Source organism: Monodelphis domestica, chromosome 3 (genome assembly GCF_027887165.1).
Source record: "Monodelphis domestica isolate mMonDom1 chromosome 3, mMonDom1.pri, whole genome shotgun sequence".
Classification (NCBI taxonomy): Eukaryota; Metazoa; Chordata; class Mammalia; order Didelphimorphia; family Didelphidae; genus Monodelphis; species Monodelphis domestica.
The window spans coordinates 344,676,031-344,696,302 of NC_077229.1; the positions used below are offsets into that span (position 1 = coordinate 344,676,031).

Here is a 20,272-nt window from a genome sequence, read left to right on the forward strand (position 1 = left end):
GCAAAGTTCCAAGCCAATAGCAGGTTTATTGAGAGAGACCAGGTATCTCTCAGAAAAGTTGGGTCATTAAGTTTTCCTCCCAGCCTAAAACAATTGAATGAGAGTTTCCCCCTCTTTTTATACACTAAAATTACAACATTTAAGATCCCATCCCAATGTTCAACCACCCTAGGTCTCAGTGGGCAGAAGATATGTTTAGGAACAATGGGTGGGAGTTCCACTTAGGGATCATGGGTGGGGGAATCCATTTAGGATGAATGGGAAGGAGATATATTTGGGATGAATGGGAGGGAGACCTATTTTCTAGCAATGATTGGGTTCTGTCTTCTTGAAGAGATGCACTGAGTCTTGGTTGGCCAGGATGGCCTTCAAGTAGACATGCTAGGTCAGGAACTCATATTAATGAGAGGTTCAAAGCACCATAACTCTTCTAGATGTGCCCTGTATGGTGTAACGATGAGATTAACTCTCCCCTGCCCATTTTTAGATTTAATCACCAGAAGTGTATACACCCCACTTACACTGGAGTAGGGGAGGTCTGTGACTCATGTGTGCAAAAGTGGGTGATGAATCAGAACCCACAGACTGTACCTTGGGCAGTCCTAAGCAGTTAGCTTAGTTAGTTAGCTCTAATTGGTACCCGTAAAAGTGTAGGAAGGCACAGGAAGTGACACCAAAGAAGTGTCTTTAAAAGGAGTTACAACTTCCTGTGAGGTAGTTCTTCATCTCTGGAGTTCCGAGTTCAAGTTGGAGGCTGATGAAGAATCTGCTTACTGGACCTGAGACCCTGGCCTTGGTGAGGTTGTTCTTAAATCTCTCCCTTAGAACTACCATGTAAATAAGTGAAAAAGATTGACTCCTTTCCTGGATTTTCTGAAGGGACTAGCCTCAGGAGAGGCCTCCCCTCTTAAGAGAGGCTTTGTGACTGACACTCTTGCTTTATTCATCCCCAGGCCCTTGGCTCAAGGCTGAGGTCCATCTGGCTGAGGACTAATTAGTCCTGCCTGGGTTGAGCCAGGGGTCGGAACAAAATACTTAGTATGTAGGTTAGATAGCCTATCCCCTCTCTGATTTTCTTACTTTCACTCTTTCTATATTTTATATATAAATCGCTAAAAAATCATTTGGAATTGATTCAAGTCCTGGTGACCAAACTCTTAAATAATCTAGTCCAGCTCCTTACAATGGTCATGACCCTTGGGCATACTGCCTAATATGTATGATATAGAGTTGTAGTGAAAAGGAGGAAGTAGCTAGATTTACCATGTAAATTAAAATTTTCCTTACAAAATATAATTTCTAGGATTCTATTAATCTTACTCTAATTCTGTTAATCATTGGTTAATCATTATTCCAGATCAATCACTTCTTTTGGCTAAATACTTATTGATTCTAGAATCTGAAGTTTCATTTAAATGGGTCAGGGGTCAGAGATTCTTTCTCTTCCAGAAGGAGTGGGAAAGAGAGTTGACTAGGTAAAATAGGGCCAGACCTGGATAGGCTCTATCTCTTTTAGAACTGCACAGGCAACTTCAGGCACTAACCATTTAGTGGCTTTTAATTTCAAGGGAATTATGATAGGATTGGATTACAAAAATTGCATTAGAAAGATCAATCTGACAAAAATGTGTCAGATGGGACTCTCCAGGGATACCAGGTAGGAGGTTATTATAATAATCCCAGTGAGTTGATCACCTTGGTAGCAGTGAGAATGAAAAGGACTATTGTAGATTCCATAGAAGGCCCCATCCAGGGTTCTAATCAGACACTGACTTACCACTTTTATGATCATGAACACCTTCCTTAATCTCTCTCCCAGTTCTAGTTTCATTGTCTATAAAACAGGGATGGTAATACTTGCCCTGCCTACATCACAGTGTGGATGCAGGGAAAGTGCTTTGCAAACCTTTGAGTGCTACAAAAATGTGATTTCTTATTTGAGAAACACTATGGAAGCTGTAATGGGCAGAATTTGGTCACTGACAGACTGTAGGGGGAACAAGGAAGAGAGTAGAGTCAATGGTAATAGGGAGCCAAAGTGCCTAACACAAACAGGAAAGACAGAAGGAGAGAGAACTAAATTTAGGTACAGAAGCCACATTATCTCCAGAAAAGCAACAGCTGAAACCACAAGAGTGAGTAAAATGAGAGAGAGAAAAGAAAAGGACTGAGAACTGAAATCTGGGGAACAAAGACATTTTGAGGATGAGGGAAAAGAAGAGGAAGCATTTGAGGAGAGAGTGAAGGAGCCACCAAAACAAGAGAAGAAAATCTACAGAATTCAATATCACAAAAACCACGGGACAAGTTTCAAGGACCTGGTGGGTCACCAGAGCATCAAAAAGAGCAAAGGGCAAAGAATGAGAAGTAGATGGTCCCTTGTGAAGGTTTTGAGCAAACAAATATTTGACTCGATTGAACAAGCACTTATTAAAACTCTGTGTAAAACTCTTGGCCAGGTGCTGTGGATATACATCAAACTAAAAACAAAACATTCCCTACCCTCACAGACCAAATATTAGATGGGGATGTAACATGCACACAGATACTAAATTCAAGGTAATTCAAGAAGGAAAAGAATATTACTATCCAAAGGGATCCAGATAGTAGTCAGGGAGCAGGTGACACCTGATCTGAGCCTGGAAGAAGACTAGGACGCCAAGAAGCCCAGAGGAGAAGAGGCTGCTTTCTAGGTAATGATGATAGAGCACTGCTTGTACAAATGCATGAAAGTGGGAGATGAGCCCATGAAAGTGGACTTCAGGGAATGACTAGTTCTTCTGTTTGGCAGGGAAGGAGAGTATGTGAAAGGAAATGGTGTAAAATAATCTAGAAAAATGTGGAGAGCCTGAAATGTTAGCCTGAGGAGTCTGAAGTTTATCCTAAAGGCAATAGGGAGTTATTGAACATTTTTCAGCTCTAGAATGACATTGTCAGACCTGTGCCTTAGGAAGATTATTTTGGCAGCTGTGTGGAGATATTTTGAGGAGGGCAAAAACTGGAAGAGAAACTAATTGCAATGAAATGTGAGAGATGTTAGAAGTAGAATTGATAAGGCATTGATTGGATTTTCGTATTGAGGAAGGGGAGGGGTTCAAAGATAAGGCAAAAGTAAGATCCTACTCAGACATTTGAGGATGGTAATGCCCTCATCAGAAAGAGGAAATTTCTTCTGAACCTGAAAATATATGTTCCTTTTTAGATATGCTGACTTTGAGTTACTGATGGGACAGATATCTGGGTAGAGATGTCAAACATGTAGTTGGTAATGCAAGACTGGAATTCAAGAATGACAGTCAGTCAGTTAATAAACATGTGTATGAATGTGTGTATGTATATATGTGTATATAAATATATGATATATGATATTTACACATGTATTTATAAACATTAGGACTAGATATGTGAAATTAAAAGTCATTTACAGAGAGAGAATAAAAGAAGGGGTGGGAAGAAATAAGATTATCAGATGAGAAAATGTAGAGAGAAAGGGGCCAAGAACAGACAGAGCAATACCCACATTTGGGGGGTGGGGGTGGGGAGGAATTCTATGAACCAGAGAAAGAAACCAAGAATGTTTACTGAATGCCTACCATCTGCTTGAGCACTGGAGAGTACAAGGAAGCATAAGATACAATCCTTGACTCCCCACAATTTGTAAATTGGATGAAGAGATGATATCGATACAAATAGTCCTGATACAAGGATTATATCATTGCCAGGTTAGATAAGAAGTGGAATTTGTTGTTTTTTAGTCCGTTCAGTCATATCCAACTCTTTGTGACCCCATTTGGAGTTTTCTTGGTAAAGGAACTGGAGCAGTTTGCCATTTACTTTTCCAGCTCATTTTACAGAAAAGGAAACTGAGGCAAATAGGGTTAAGTGATTTGTCCAGAGTAACATAGCTAGTAGGTATCTCAGGTCACATCTTAACTCAGGAAGATAAATCCCAATAAATGAGATATGAGTTCATATAAGTAAAAGAACTTATGGCATGAAAAGAGCATTGATTTGGAATAAAAGACCTGGTATTACATCCTGATTCTGTTCTTTCCCTCTTGAGTCTGAGTAAGTCACTTTTCCCCCTGTGGAATAATGGCCCTCATCTATAAAACAAAGGGGTGGGACTAGATGCTCTGTAACATTTCTCCAAACTCTGAATCCTATGATCCCATAGTCCATTCCCATCTAAAAATAAAGAATGCTTATAAAGAGGATATTATAGCTATATAGTCACTTCGTTTCATCAGAGGAACAACTTCCTAATTAAAGACCTGTCTTGTCTCCTCCTCTATATATCTGGTCTAAGTATGTCTAGGTGAAATTCTCATATTCCTTTGAAGAAGATCTATAAGAATAAAGCTTCTAAGGTTACTTCCAGCTCTTAAGTTCTGTGACTTGGTGAATGAAGATATCTGGAACACAGTCAATGATCTCTTCAGGTCTTGAGAGAGAGGTAGCACAGAGAACCAGGCATGGAATTGCTGGGGGCCATCAGACCACGATGCCTTGACAGAGTCATGCGTGGTAGCTAGGGAGACCACAGAGTGGTCCTTGGTGAGATGTGATTGCCCACCCAACCCCCTTTGCATGACCTCTTTCATCAATGTCCCTTACCTATGAATTGGCATGATTATTATTCCCCCTGGTCTCAAAAGAAATAATGCAAGAGCAAAATACCTGTACCCTAATTCCCTAAAACATCACCAAAAGATCAGACCCTTAAATCCAATCTCAAAAAAGACTATCATGGGTTAACTTTTATTTAGGTACATAATTCCCAGCAAAACCGCAGCTACAGGTCAAGCCCAAAACTTTCTCATGAAGCCAGCACACAAATCAGTCATAAAGGCCCATACGATACATACAGGTACAGTACAGGCACACTAAGCTTCAATATGCCTCAGTGACTCAATTACACAAATCAGTAACTCAGAAACTTCCTAGTAAGCTACCTGTGACAAAATAATTTATCTTGTATTCTGTCTTTAATCACAACACAAAAATATAGAATGTTAATCAAGTGATTTGTTAAAAGTTAATGTATCACTTTTCCAATTATCTCTCTTTGAACATGTGTGTTAGGTAATGTGTTTGCATGCCAAGAAAATGGGTATAAAAATAAATCCCAGGCTTGGGAATGGTGGAGCAGCTGTCAAGATGCAAAGCAGTCCCATGGCCATAATGATTAAGCTGTCTTCTGTTTGTTATTTATTTTGACTGATCATTCACCACCTGTTGGGAACCCTGGAGTCATGAGCGAGGCTGGACCCTGACCGCAGCATGGAATTAAGAAAATATGAGTTCAAATCCAGCCTCATATACTTTCTAACTCTGTGATCCTGGGCAAGTCACTTTCCTTCTTTACTTTTCTCATCTATAAAATGGGGATTGGAATACACCCCACCTAGCAGGGTGATGAGGATAAAATGAGATAATATTTGTAAAGTATTTGTCACATAGTAGACACTTAATCAATGTTTATTCCCTTCTCTTACCTTCTTATCAAGATCTAGGATCCTGTATTTGGGGATACCTAAACTTAACATCTTTTAGATGGATAAAAGCTTAAATAATGAGAAGTCTACCTATGGGGGGGGGGGATGGGGTCCAGGCCTATAATTTGATCAGTGTAAGAAGTGGATTTGACAATTCATCTTGGTTTTAGAGAGTTGACTGGTCACTTAAGAGCACAGTCATAAGAGGAAGGGGGAAAGGAATGAGCATTGCCTACACTTTACAAATATTATCTCAATTGATTCCCACCAGTTCCACAAGAAAATGAGGCAGACAGAGATTAAATGATTTACACAGAGTCATATATCTCCTATCTGACAAAGGATTTTAACTTAAGTCTTCCTTGTCTACAGACCCAATAATCTATCCACTGCACCATGTAGCTTCCTCAGTCAATGCATGCCAGAGACAGGACTTAACATGGTCCAAGATTGGCCCTCTATCCGCTAAGTAACTCTAGATTAGGTTGTTCAGTTATTTCAATTATGTCCAACTCTTTGTGATCCTTTTTTGAGATTTTTCTTGGCATAGATACTGGAGTAGTTTGCCATTTTCTTTTCTCACCCATTTGGCAGATGAGGCAACTGAAGTGAACAGGCTGAAATGACTTGCCAAGGGTCACATAGCTAGTAAGTATTTGAGACCAAATTTGAACTCAGAAAGAGGAGTGTTCCTGACTCCTGGCTCAGCTCTATCCATTGTGCCACCTATTTGCCTATGATTAGGAACTATCAATCAAATTAACACAGTCCAATAGTGAGAAGAGTATAAATGCAATCTCAGTCAATATATGTAGGTTTTGATACTCATCTTTATCAACTACATCACAGGAAAAATAGTGATGAACTTTCTTTTATCCCATCTTCAAAGATAGTCCAAATCTAAAGGCTAAAGTCATATGGATGAATATGACCTAAATTTGCAATTTAAACAAAATGTAAAAAGCTGAGAACTGAGAAAAAAATATCATTAGTGAACCCCCTAGAACTGAGCTCTTACTGGTGACTGCCTTTTCAAAAAACATAGTACATGATGACAAAGATAACACAAAGCATAGATATCTTGAGTGTGAGACTGTATTATAGACATAAATCTCTGTGCCTGAAAAAGCTATTCAAAGGAAAGAGATATTTCCATTGAAAATATTAATGCTTTCCAATGTAAGCATCCTCTCCTAGACATGCCGTCGTCTCCTTCCTCCCACTCTCCCCATCATTAGATTAAGGAAACAAAAATGAAACCAAGTATACTCAGTGCTGGCTCATCGTCAGAATTCTCATTAGAAACCCAGGGAATCCAAAGCAGAGGCAGAGATCCTGAAATGTCTTTTTGGACCCCTACCTGATTTCTTTGCCCTCTAGTCATGTGACCTATTTGCTAGCAAATCACATAACCTCCCCTCAATGGGATTATACCATCCATTAGAAAAGTAAAATACTGAAAGAGATATTCATTGAAAAAGATCGATGGATATATATTTAATTTATTTGTTACATTAAAGTTCTTAGGTATCTCTCTCCCTTTCTCCCCTCCAACTATAAGAGAAGGCATCATTTGACAAAGAGATTAATATTTTACTGAAAACTACGTCTTGCCTGTTTTGATTTATCAGTTCTTTTTCTAGAGGTAGACATATACAAGTTATTTTTTAAACAATATTTCTTTTTCTGAATACAAATGTTCATTTGGTTCTACTCATTTCTCTCTTCACAATGTCATTCATGTCTTTCCTTGTTTTCCATTTAATTAACCTGCTTGTCATTTCTTAGGACACAGGAATTTCCCATTACAATCATATGCCACAACCCTCAATTTCCAGTTCTTTGCTCTAACAAAGAGAGCTGCTATAAATATTTTAAAACATATAGATTCTTTCCCTTTTTCTCTGATCACAATGAATGTAAGAGTGGTTATTGCTGGGTTTTCAAAGGGTATATCTTGAGTTATTCATCTCCCCAGATTAAATTCCATCCTTGAGTCTGTATTGTTTCCCTTTACAGAAGAGAAAATCCAACTATGATTCATTTCAACAAAGATTTATTAAGTTCAAGCTAGGTGTATAGCATTGGTTTTTGGAAATTTCCAAGGTAGGCTCAAAGCAGATCAATTAACTTTTTCTCTAAATCTGATTTTACAAAATAGACTTAGCCCTTCTTATCATTTTTAAAGTAGGTATTTGCTTTAAAGACCAGGGAGGTTCACAAATGTCATTGTGATGCTCTCTGTGACTTGTATCTTCATTTAGCTTAGCTAACATTAGCAAATTGATAAGAAAAAAAACCAGAGATTGAAAGTATGCCAAATAGCAAATTATTATTAAAGTTAAAGCATGTGGTATTCCCTTCTATTAATGAACAGTGACTACAAAAGCAGGAAATGCCATATAGTATCAGTGAAAATTGTACTGTTATTTGGTTTTGCTTAACTCTTTTAGGGAGATTTGTAACTGCCATATAAAAACAAAATGCATCAGTATTTCCTTTAAGTTTTTATTTCCTTTTAAGAAAAAGCACACCAAACAAAATGTGGAGCAGGAATCTCCAACCATTAGCTTGGAATAAGCCAGTAAATCTTAAAGTTTTATCTCATAGATTTTCAAGCAGCTGCCAGCCAATTCCATCCCCATCCCAAGGATTCACAATGGAAAGCACAGCTGACATCAGCACTCTTTCCCCAACATTCCACTTAATTGTCAACAATTACCCCTTCTATCTCACCCTAAAAAGATACTATTAGCAACTGATCATCGTAAGTCTTCAAGAACATGAAAAGCAGCTCCCTCCAAAAAAGACTAAGGATTCTCATAGGAGAGAAATATTCAAACGATCTACCATCTCATCAATTCAGGTGATCTAAATCACAACCCATCTATACCTGCCCTTGCCCATGACATACCAAAAGGTCACCTCTAATGGTGCCCCTTGTGATATCCATCATTTGGGGAAGGGCTCCACAAGTTGTGGCATATGATTGTAATGGAATACTACTAAGCTACAAGAAATTATGTAAAGGATGATGTAAGAAAAACCTGAAAAGACCTACATGAACTGATGCAAAGCAAAGGGAATAGAACCAGAACACTACACAGTAAGGGCAATACTACAATGATAAACATTTTTTATGACTTAGTGGTTCTTGGCAATACAGTGACTTAAGACTCAAGGACTCATGATGAAAAACACTATTGTCTCCAGAGAAAGTACTGCTGGAGTCTGAATGCAGGCTGAGACATATTAGATTTCACTTTACTTCTTCACTGCTTTTGTTTGTTCCAATTCTCTTTTCCAAAATGCCTAATGCGGAAAGATGTTTTACACTATTACACATGTAAAATCTATAGCAGATTTCTTACTTTCTCAGATTAGGGAAAAGGGAAAAAGGTGAGGGAGGGTGAGAATTTGACTCAAACAAAAACTAAGGATAAAAATTGTTTTTTCATGTAATTGAGGAAAATAATTAAAAGTTTTAAATAATTTAAAAAAAACACTTCATGGTGAGGCATCCATTTAGTAAGGATAACTAAATTGCCTCAAACTGGTAGTGGCATAATTTAAGAGAAATAAGGACATCAACTTTCTGAATATGTGTTGGAGTTCTCTTACTGCCAAGAACAGAGCATTTGTCCTAGAGACTGTAATAGAAGAAAAGAAAACAGATTGAGAGCCAAGTCAGGTGATGGGAGGTCTTGGGTTCAAAGCTTACCTCAGATGCAAGTTACTTAACCCCCATTGCCTAGCCCTTACAGCTCTTCTGCCTTAGAATCAATAAGACAGATGATAAGGATTTGGAAAAAAATGAAAAGAAAACTATTTGAGGGATTGTCATACATTTTATGTTCATCAGGAGGGCTACAGTGTGAGATGACCAAGTTTCCCAAGATATATTTCCTGCAACCTTTGGATTCATAATACAAATCATTGTTGCAAAAAAAGGGGGGATGCCCTTGTTATGCTAGAAGCCTCCCTTACTTTTTTTTTAAATCCTTACCTTCTGTCTTGGAATCAATATCAGGTATTGGTTCTAAGGCTAGAAGAGTGGTAATGTCTAGGCAGTGGGGGTGGGGTGGGGGCTCAAGTGACTTGCCCAGGGTCACACAGCTGGGAAGTGTCTGAGGCCACATTTTAACCCAGGACCTTCTCTCTGGGTCTGGCTCTCAATCCACTGAGCTACCCAGCTGGCCCCCCTTCCTCACTTTTTCCTAGCAGGCAGAGAACACATAACACACGCACATACACACACACAAGACCAATGTTTTCATTTTTAACTTCTCTCTCGCATTATACAAGCCCTTCCAAACCTGGAAATAAGAGCTTCCCTAATATGAAGTGGCACATAACCACACTGGTTTTAAAAATCAATGCTTAGCAAAGTACTGACTATTAAACAATCCCCACGTGTCTTTTTTGCGCAGCTCCCTTGGGAATCTAGTGAGTGCCACTGCATCATCAATAGTGAACTATCTTTTTTAAAAATTATCTTTCCAGGAAAGGAAATGCTCTGAATTTTCAGAATAATTGATGGATACATTTGAATGCAAAACTTATAGCATAACTGGGCGTTATTGTTCTATGAGAACATTTGGATACAATGACCTAAACTTGCAAAGGAGAAAAATTAACTTTGATCCCTCTTGTGCAGATGAGGCATTATTCATTTTGCAGTGCATTTAACCTGAATGACACTGCATGAATGAAAGACTTTCATGACTTTTAAGCAATTCATGACACAATTTAATTAATGCTGTATTTCAATTAAAGGCTCAAAGCCAACTCATTGTTTGGGTGCATACCTCACTAAAGATGATGCATCAGAGAAAGGGCTTCCCTGCCCCCCAACAAGCAACCTTCCAATTGAGAATGCTTCCTGCTCTTAGGTTAGGGATGACCATGCATGAGTCACTCATGAGATCAGACGCCCTCAATATGTTGACATACGCCTCTCCCACAAAATTCTTCTTTATGTTTTGGAAAGGTCATTTCAACCATTAATATTTGATGTACAAGCTAAATGGGCCTTCCTGAGAACTCCTTTCTAACACTGGATATTATTCAACCAGCCCTTATTTAGCTTTGGCTGGAGGCAAAGCACTGTGCTTGGTTCTGGGGAAATAAAGGCAAAAACAAACATTCTTTGCTTTCAACCTCTTACAGTCTATTAATGGTGAAGGTACTCAAAAGCATGTGGACCGCTGGGTGGCTCAGTGAATAGAGCATCAGGCCTGGAATTGGGTACACTCTTCCCAAGTTCAAATCCAGCTTCAGACATTTACTAACTGTGTGACCCTGGACAAGCCTTGTTTGCCTCAGTTTCCTCATCTGTCAAATGAGACGGAAAAAGGAAATGACGAACCACTCCAGTATCTTTGCCAAGAAAACTCAAAGTCAGAAAGGACTAAGAAAATCAAGTAAACAACAAAAATCAAAAGCATCAATATGGTGGAAGAGAAAGAAAATTGATACTATGTCTAAAGGCAACATCCCTGAGTGGTGAGCAGAGTAGAGCCTGTAATCAAGAAGACTTGAGCTTAATTCTGGCCTCAGATACTTGCCAGCCTGGAAAAATCACTTAGCCTCTGTTTTTCTTAATTTCTTTATACATTAAATAGGAATAATAACAAGACTATTTCATAGGGTTATTGTTAGAATTAAGTAAGGCACTTTTCAAATCTTAAAGTGCTCAATAAATGTGATCTATATTATATTTAAACAAACTCTCCTAAGTTCTATGGTCCAATATACTTTTTTTTTTCAAACCCTTACTTTCTACCTTAGTAACAACTCTAAGACAGGACAAGGGCTGGGCAAATGGAGTTAAGTGACTTGTCCAACGTCACACAACTAGGACATGACTGAGGTCAAATTTGAACACAGGTCTTCCTGACTCTAGGCCTGGTGCCATATCCACTGAGGCACCTAGCTCCGACATCCTATATACCTTTAAATCTTGTGATTAAATTAACCCTTATTTGGATCATAATGACTGTAAAAATGGAGATTAGAACCCCAGACTTCAATCTACAGAAGTCCTTGGTTCTTCCCAGAATTCCCTATAATCTCAGCTGAGTCTCCACCTAGGTGAGATCACAATTAGTATTTAACGGGCTCTCTGCCTCCCAAGGGCTCTCTTCCTCTCTGCTCTTCCATTTGCAAGGATGTAATGAGTAAACTAAGCTCAGGGGTTCTGAAATTGGCTAATCAGCCCTAGGCACATGGTTTATTATTTGTATCCTTGTAATAACCAATGAAATTGTGCATTGGCTGGGGAAAAGTGGGTGGAGGGGAGGGAGGGAAATAATGTGATTATTGTAAACAAGGAATAATGTTCTAAATTGGCTAAATAAACTTATTCAAGTGGGAAAAAAGATGAATAAAAGTATATAGCCTAATAAGATACAGAATTTCCATTAAAGTAACTATTTCAAAGAGACAGAAACTGAAGAATTAAGATTCAAGTTTTCTTTACAGAAAAAAATCACATAAGAAAGATAGTATATTGACTGAACACCTAATTTATTCTAAATAATTCCTTATTAACCAGGAAAAAATTATTTTGTATCCTTGATTTCTAATAATCTTTAATAAACCTCACAAAATATAATACTTTTATTTCTAGAAACTAATTTAATTGTTACATGACCAATCACACATGGTAGATAGAATCATCTGCCCAGTGATTGGGCATTAGTTACTGAAAATAAGGGGTTCAGTATTACATCCATATAGGGCCCAAGTTAACCCAAGGTTTGCCAGTAATCACAGTCAGGTATCAACCCAATGACATGATGACACAACAAAATCTTTTTTAAGCAAATGTCAGCACCATTAACAGCACCTCAACTTCCTACAGAAACAATTATTTTATTTTTATTTATTTATTTTCAAACCCTTACCTTCCATTGTGGAATCAATACTGGGTATTGGTTTCAAGACAGAAGAGTGGTAAGGGCTAGGCAATGGGGGTTAAGTGACTTGCCCAGGGTCCGTCTGAGGTCATATTTGAACCCAGGACCTCCCATCTCTGGGCCTGGCTCTCAATCCACTAAACTACTAATACTAATACTCCTAATACACTACCCAGCTGCCCCCAACAATTATCATTTTAGATAGGAATAGAACAATGATGCTTAACAGAGAAGCAAGGATGTTTCTTCTTCCTGCCAATGTTTTTATGACTTCCTTCCAAAGTCCTTCAAATAAGTCAATTCAGGAGCTTCTGATTAGTTATTCCCTGGCTTCAAATAGCTTTTCTTTCTTTTGCATCTCAGTAAAGTCTAAGGCAGTTGTTCCTTAGAACAGGAATCCATTTTAGAGTTTCTACAGAGAATACGCTCTACATATCTAATCACACTTACTTTCAGAAACAACATTCTTTCTACATTTCCTGGACATCTCTAGCAGCCTTGATCTCTTCTTCCCCTCCCAGCTTTTTTTTTTTGTATGTTGTCTTCTCCCATTAGAATTTAAGTTTCTTGAGGGCTGGGACTATCCTGCTTGTTTTTACATGCATCCCCATCACTTAGCACTTCTGCTTGGAACATAGAAAGCACTTAAGAAATGCATTATCTATTTATCTTCCATATTAAGACTGAATAATGTAAATCCAGTTTTAGGAGAAAGTGGCCATTTCATAGGATCACAGATTTTCAGAGATAGAAAAGGCCTTAAAGATAATCTTGCATAACTCCCTTACTTTTCAGGGAAGGAAACTTAGGATGAGCAATGTACAGACTTACAGTTTTAGAAAGAGAAGGAACCCTTAAATATCATTCAAATTTTCCTAGCTGTTTTTGATTCATAAACTCCTTAGCAGTCTGATGAAGGTTATGGACCCCTTCTTACAATAATATTTAAAAGCATAAAATGAAATATTTGGGATTACAAAGGAAACCAAGTTTATTGAAATCTAGTTATCAAAATAGTTAAAAAACAAATTCACAGTTTCCAGGATACAAAACTCTGAATCATACAATTAGTCAAAGACAGGGTAAAAACTGGAATTTCGACATCCAGTTTTCCCAAACAGTGTTCTTTCCAGTCCCCTACTCAGCCGTATCAGCTCCTTTCTTAATAACAAAGACATAATTAGAGGCTCACTTTTCAGAGGTTCTAAAGATTTGATGTCTCTCTAGATCCAAAATTATATTTCTTTAAGAATAGAGAGAAACTTTTGACATTGCTATTTTTAAACTAATGCTGATTTTTCTTACTCAAAGACTATTTCTTGTAGAAACTTTAGTATTGGAAGGGTTGTTGCTATTAGAGATTATCTAGTCTGGCTCTTTTTTTGACAGAAGAGAATTCCCCAAAACACATTAACAAGTTCAAACCAGCATATCCTGTCTCCCAGTCCAGTGTGGGCTCCCATAATGCCTTTTTCAGTCATTCATGTAGGTAGATTCATTAGCAATGTATTTGTTGAATCATTTCATTACTGCCTCTAAAGTTTTTGTTTGTTTAATTTTTCAACAATCCATCACACCATGTTATCACTTTATATTAAATCCCTGCCTGGGAACAGAGGGACAAAGACTGATACCAGAGGGTGTTTCTCCTTTTCCAGGACCAAAAGTGTTGTTACATCTGCTTTTATATATATATATATATATATACATATATATATATATATAATTTATATTTATTCATATTTATATATATATTATTTATATTTATTCATATATATTATATATATATATATATATATATATATATAGAGAGAGAGAGAGAGAGAGAGAGAGAGAGAGAGAGAGGGTTTCATTTGCTTCTTCTCAGCTAGGTTAAAAAAATCAGATTCCTTGATATTCACCAAACCTCTCATGGCAAGTCCAAGTCTCAAGTATCCTTAGAATATCATTTTTTCCAAGTTGTGTGGAACCTTCTAATTTCATGTTCTAATACTAGCTACCTGTTCCTCATCTTTAAAAATGAGCTCGAATTTTCAACCCACAAATGTCTAAAAACATAAGATTGAAAGCTTTGCCATTGTCGAGCCAAATTCAGCCTTGAATTCCTCTCATTCGTTCAACCTATCCTTCTTGTAAATGGCAGGCATTTGCTACCCATATTCGGAGCACAGAATCTTATTTGTACTTCTGGTGGCTTGTTGAAAAGATGGACTCACTGTGTATACAAGGGAAGAAGAGCAGAGAGGATAGAGAAAGAAAAGAGAATGATTGAAGAACAAGATGGTTAGTGCTTCTGGCAATATCTGATTTGTTTATGACTTTCGGGTTCTCTTTAGCATTTGTAGTACCAATACAATAATTCTTTTTTGCTTACAAAAATGATCATATATCAGCATTGACTACAATAACCTATCTCCCACATTTGTTCCCTCCCCTCATCATTATCATGGCCATCGCCCTAGTTCAAATTCTCATTACTTGGTGGGGTTGGGAGGTGAGAGCTATTGCCATAGCCTGCCTCTCCACTCCCAGTTTCTCCTCCAAGTCATCCTTACACTTGGCTGCCAGATTAATCTGCCTAATGTACAGCCCCAATCACATCATACTGAGTTCAGTGCTTAGCGACTGAAAGGCTGGCCTTCAGTGTCCTCCAAAGTCTGGCTCCTATCCACCTTTCTAATCTTATCTCATACTGCATCCTTGCAAATTCTCTATATTCCTGCCAAAATGAATAACTCACCTTCCTTGAACACACCCTGTGCTTTCCTGAATAGATGCATCTGTTTGCTTAGTTCTGTAAGCCTGAAAAGTCCCACCTGGCTAGTTCAGTCTATTGAACTTCTACTCAAGACAGTTTAAATGCCATCTCTTAAGGAAGGCTTCTCTGTTCCCACCTAGTGCCTTGTCCTGGAAGTACCCATTTGATGCACTCTTTTTCATCATATTTCTGTTTGTGTCTGACCTATCTTACTAGATTGTAACTCTTTCAGGATTAGAGCTGTGCCTTAGATATCTTCTTTGTTACTGTTATTCAGTTTTTTCAGTTCTGTCTAACTCTTCACAACCCTACTTGGGGTTTTCTAGGCAAAGATCTAGGCAAAGGATTCACCATTTCCTTTTCTAACTCATTTTACAGATGGGGAAACTGAGGTAAACAAGGTTACATGACTTGCCTAGGGTCACCTAGTTAGTTAAGTGTCTGAGACCAAATTTGAACAGAGGAAGAAGAGTCTTTCTGACTCTAAGCTGAGCATTCTATCAACTGCACCTAACTTCCCTAGTCTAGCTCCATAAGAGTAGTAGGTGCTTCATAAATGTTGAATGAATGAATAAATGACACTCATTGATATCATCCTTTGTATTTTAACATGACAGTAAAGATTGTTGCTGCTAATTATCTTTGAACTACTTTTTATCTTCTCTAATTAGCTTTCTAGTGACTTGGTGTTACTTTTCTGAATCAGTTTGCTGACTCTTAGAATTGTACTTTATGACAGGCCTGTCAACCTTTCTTAATGTTGAGAAAAATGAAGCCACCCATACTATTCAAAGAAAGGCATTCAGCAGTCAGGAGAATGTAGATTGTCGGAGTACAGCCTTTTGCAGGTTTGGATAAAAGCACTTACAACCATCCACCTACAAAAACAATGTTCAGCTTGAGCCATTGCAGTGAAATGAAACTAGAATTAATCAATCAATATGAATATATTAAGTACCAATTATGTGCTAGGCCCAGGGAGACAGAAATGAAATTGGCTCTACCCTCAAGAGGTTTACATTCTTTCTTTTTTTACATGACCATATGTAAGTAAATGCAAAATATATCAATGTATATAATATTATAAATATACCTATAACTATATAATATATACAATATTATAAATATAGATTATATATATATATATATAAAGCTAATTTGGAGGAGGCCCACCCTTTCAAGTGGAGGAGGTGATCTGAAAAAACTGATGTGGGCTTTCCACAAACAGGGCCACACAAAAATCAAATCAAATCGTTTCACCTGAATTTAAAAAGTTTTAGGAATATATTCCTTAAATTTTTAGGCATTTGAATTTAGAGTTAACATTATATTGCAAAACACACTTTTGAAAATGTGTTATACTTTATTTCAGTGCACAATGTCTTGAGAATTCCTGCTAGAAAGAATTTGGAACAGTTTAAATTGCATGGCATACATAGCATACATTCAAGAACTATTTATTTTGCCCCTATTGTGTGCAAGGCATTATTCTAAGCATAGATGATACAGAGACAAGGAAAAAATAGTTCCTCCTCTAAAGAAAGGCAGAAAGAGTATTAGAAGTGGAATAAAATCGGAGCCTCACTTAGGTTCAAATGGAGGCTCTGCTACTTTATTTAGGTATGACCTTGGACAAACCATTTAACCTCTCATGCTCAAATTCCTTATTTGTAAAATGAAGGGATTGAACTAGATAGGCTCTAAGGTACCTTCCAGATCTAAAGCCATGATCCGAAGAAGCTTACTGAACTTAAGAAATGGCATTAAGAAATGTAAATTGAGGGGGACAGCTAGGTGGCACAGTGGATAAAGTGCCAGGCATGGAGTTGAAAAGACCTGGATTCAAATCTTTCAAATTGCAAATCACTTTCTAGCTGTGTGACCCTAAGCAAGTCACTTAACCTCATTGGCCTAACACTTGCCCTTTTGTCTTAGAGTTGTCACTGGGACAGAAAGTAAGGGTTTAATAAACATTTTTTTAAATAAATGTGAATTGAGTGGAATCAAATCAAATCAAATAGAACAGAGAGCTTCTGATATCCAAGAGTTCTAGGCAAAAAAAAAAAACCAACCACTCAGAGCCAGATGAGGAAAAGAAGTCTTTGAAACACCATAGATACAGATGTTTTAGAAATTCATTCTTTGATTTTGTGTGTTTAACTACCATTGGTTTTGCCAGAAAAACCTATAATATCAGCTTTCTTGCCATTGCTATGAAAGACAGATCTATTGCTATTAGCAATGTTGCTTGGTTGGCAGTTCTTTCCCAATAACCAGAATTTATTACAGAGCAGCAGTGGTAATCCTAGAGGGGCAGCTAGGTAGCACAGTGAATAGAATGCCAGGCCTGGAGTCAGGAGGACTTGGGTTGAAACTTGGCTGCAGACACTTCCTTGCTGTGTGACCTTGAGCAAGTCACTTAACTCCAATTGCCTAACACTTTCCCTTCTGTTTTAGAATTGATTCTAAGACAAAAGGTAAGAGCTTAAATAAATAGCAATATATTAACAAATAGATATTTAAATATATACATATATATTTCAATAAGCAAAGTGAGAGACATCTTCTACTGAGAATTCTTAATTAGGATTAAGTAAACCCATAGGACAAGCCCTCTGCCTCTCCACCCACAAGGGAATTACTCAGCATCTGCAATATGTCTGGGAACCTGTACAGGCTTTTTAAGATCAGAGCTCAGTTAACTTTGAGACCCGCCCAACCTGATTCAAAATTGCTTGGGTAAAATGAGTGGGCATTAGGGGAAAAAAAAGTCTGGAAAAACTAATGTTTAGAATATTCTATATATGTAAGATCACTGTGGATATTGAATAAACATAACCCATTTAGGTAGAACGACCCAATAAACTACCTAATTCATTGGTCAATGGCAAAATTGAATTGGCAGAACAAATGTATCCCATACAAAAATGTCCAAAGAGGTCAATCTCTAGCTTCATGGAGTCTAAGCTTCAGTGCTCATAGCAACATAACTTCTATCATTTTTTCATTTCATCCCATTCTTCTAATTAGTCTCCATACCTTCAACCATCCAAAAATTCTTTGGGCCCTGCTTTCTTTATATGAGAAATGGGGATGTTAGATGGCATGACTTCAAAAATCCCTTCCAACTCTGATTCTATGAGGCCATGTCAAGACAGCCTTTTGCCAAGTTACTTTTTACCTCCATGAAGATGGAATTGTAATGATGGTAGGAGAGCATTAAATTAAATTAAATATTGCAGTAAGACGGGGACCCATCTCCTCAGAAGATCCATCTCTTCAGAACAGTAACAGTCAGCATTTATGGAGTACTTTAGGGTTTGCAAAACACTTTACAAATATCACCTCATTTGATCTTCACAATCACCCTCTGGAGTTGGAGTTATTATTATCATTTCCCCACTGAGGAAAGTAAGGCAGATTAAGGTAAAATTATTATTTTTCTAGAGTAGCACATCTGGTAAGTGTCTGAGGCCACATTTGAACTCAGGTCTTCCTAACTCCAGGAGCAGAGCTCTCTCCACTGTACTACCTAGTTCTGCCACTTTGTATCTGTGTGACCTTGGACAAGTCACAAACTGGGCTTCAGTTACCTCATCTGTAAAATGAGAGGGTTGGATTAGATGATCCCTAAGGACCCTTCCAGATGTATATCTGTGATCCCATATTCTCTGGTAGGAAGCAATAGAAAATAAGACTTTTTACTGACCCTGAATTAGTGACTGAATTCATCAATCAAAAAAAAAAAACCCACATGGGTAATGTACTGAATTTTGTCACTTTGGTGTATCTGTGACTTAACTAGTGTGATATGCCTTTCACTTGGGCAGCTCTCCATGGATCTATAATCTTCTGGCTATTTTCTAGTACACATTTTCCCACAAATGAGACCAAATAAGATAATGTAAGCAAAGCATTTTACAAACTTTAAAACAATATATAAATGCTAATTTGGTGTTATAAAGTATTATTAACGTTAATATTGAGCCTCCATAAATTGCTCCCATGTCCTAAAAGCCATCCCCTGGTGTTTGTTGTTGTTCTTTTTTCACATACAGAGTACAAACGTATTATATTAATAAAGTTAAATCCCAGGTAAGCAGTACCTACTAATAAGAGTAAACCAGTCATTCCAGTGTTTCCCTTGTAATTAGCACATTAAGAAGTCAAAAAACCTTGCTTACTTTTAAAGCTACACGCCCTTTCTGAAACTGATAAGAAAACCGGAATGCGTTAGCCAAATGGATCAAAGACAATCTGAATTGTAAGGTAGACTGAGAGAACCCTGAGCAAACCCCTTTCTTCCTTCTAGAACAGGGGATCACCCGCCTGGGCAACCTGATGGGTTTCTGCCTTGTATGGCTGTCTGAGTTCAGCCGCAGAAGAAGCCCTAAAAGCTGTCTGGTTTATGCGGCAACAGAGTGATGGGTAGGAAACCAGCCATCCATAAGAACTTCCCGAGGCATTGGGTCTCTGGAGCGTCCATCCCTTCCTACTCCAAGTTACTATTTTCTTTTAAGACTTCAGAAGCTAAGAAAGAAAACCCACCCGTGGCCCTCCCTTCCCCTTACCTTGCTCTGCAGTGATTCTGGGAAAAGCGACAGCAAAAGAGATTTAAAGAGTCGAGCTGAAAAGCTGGGTGTCGAGGCAATGCCTTTCAGAACCGAAAGAGCCAGTTAGCTCACCTGAGCCCTGCTGCCACTCCCACTGTAACCACTCCTAATTTGCACTCTCCGGGCCCCTCCCCTCCCACTTGCTTTCTCCTCTTACTCATACATCTTGGCAACTTTTCCAAAACTGAAGAAGAAAAAATGATTCAGCCTAAAGTTGCTGTTGTCTGCAGAGTTTCCAAAGGCCAACGACATGCTCCGACAGGGGAGGATGTGGAAAACTTGGAACACTAATGCACTGTTAGTGGAGTTGTGAACTGGCACAGCCATTCTGGAGAACAATGTGGAACTAGACCCAAGAGGTTAGCAAACTGTGTACAGCCTTTGTCCCAGAAATGCCACCAGTAGGGCGATATCCCAAAGACAACAAAGAAAAGGGAAAAGGAACTGTGTACAAAAACATTAATAGCAGCCATTTTGTGATGG

At 38.0% G+C, this 20,272-nt stretch overlaps 1 protein-coding gene across 1 annotated transcript in view; it reads right to left on the bottom strand.

Moving 5' to 3' along the window:
- SERPINB5 (serpin family B member 5) overlaps positions 1-19,877 on the bottom strand; it is a 38,552-nt gene extending 18,675 nt beyond the window's left edge. The window contains exon 1 of the mRNA XM_001365432.5: positions 19,748-19,877. The gene's annotated coding sequence lies outside the window, so the exon portion shown is untranslated. The remainder of the gene's footprint in view (positions 1-19,747) is intronic.
- Positions 19,878-20,272: the final 395 nt, after the last annotated feature.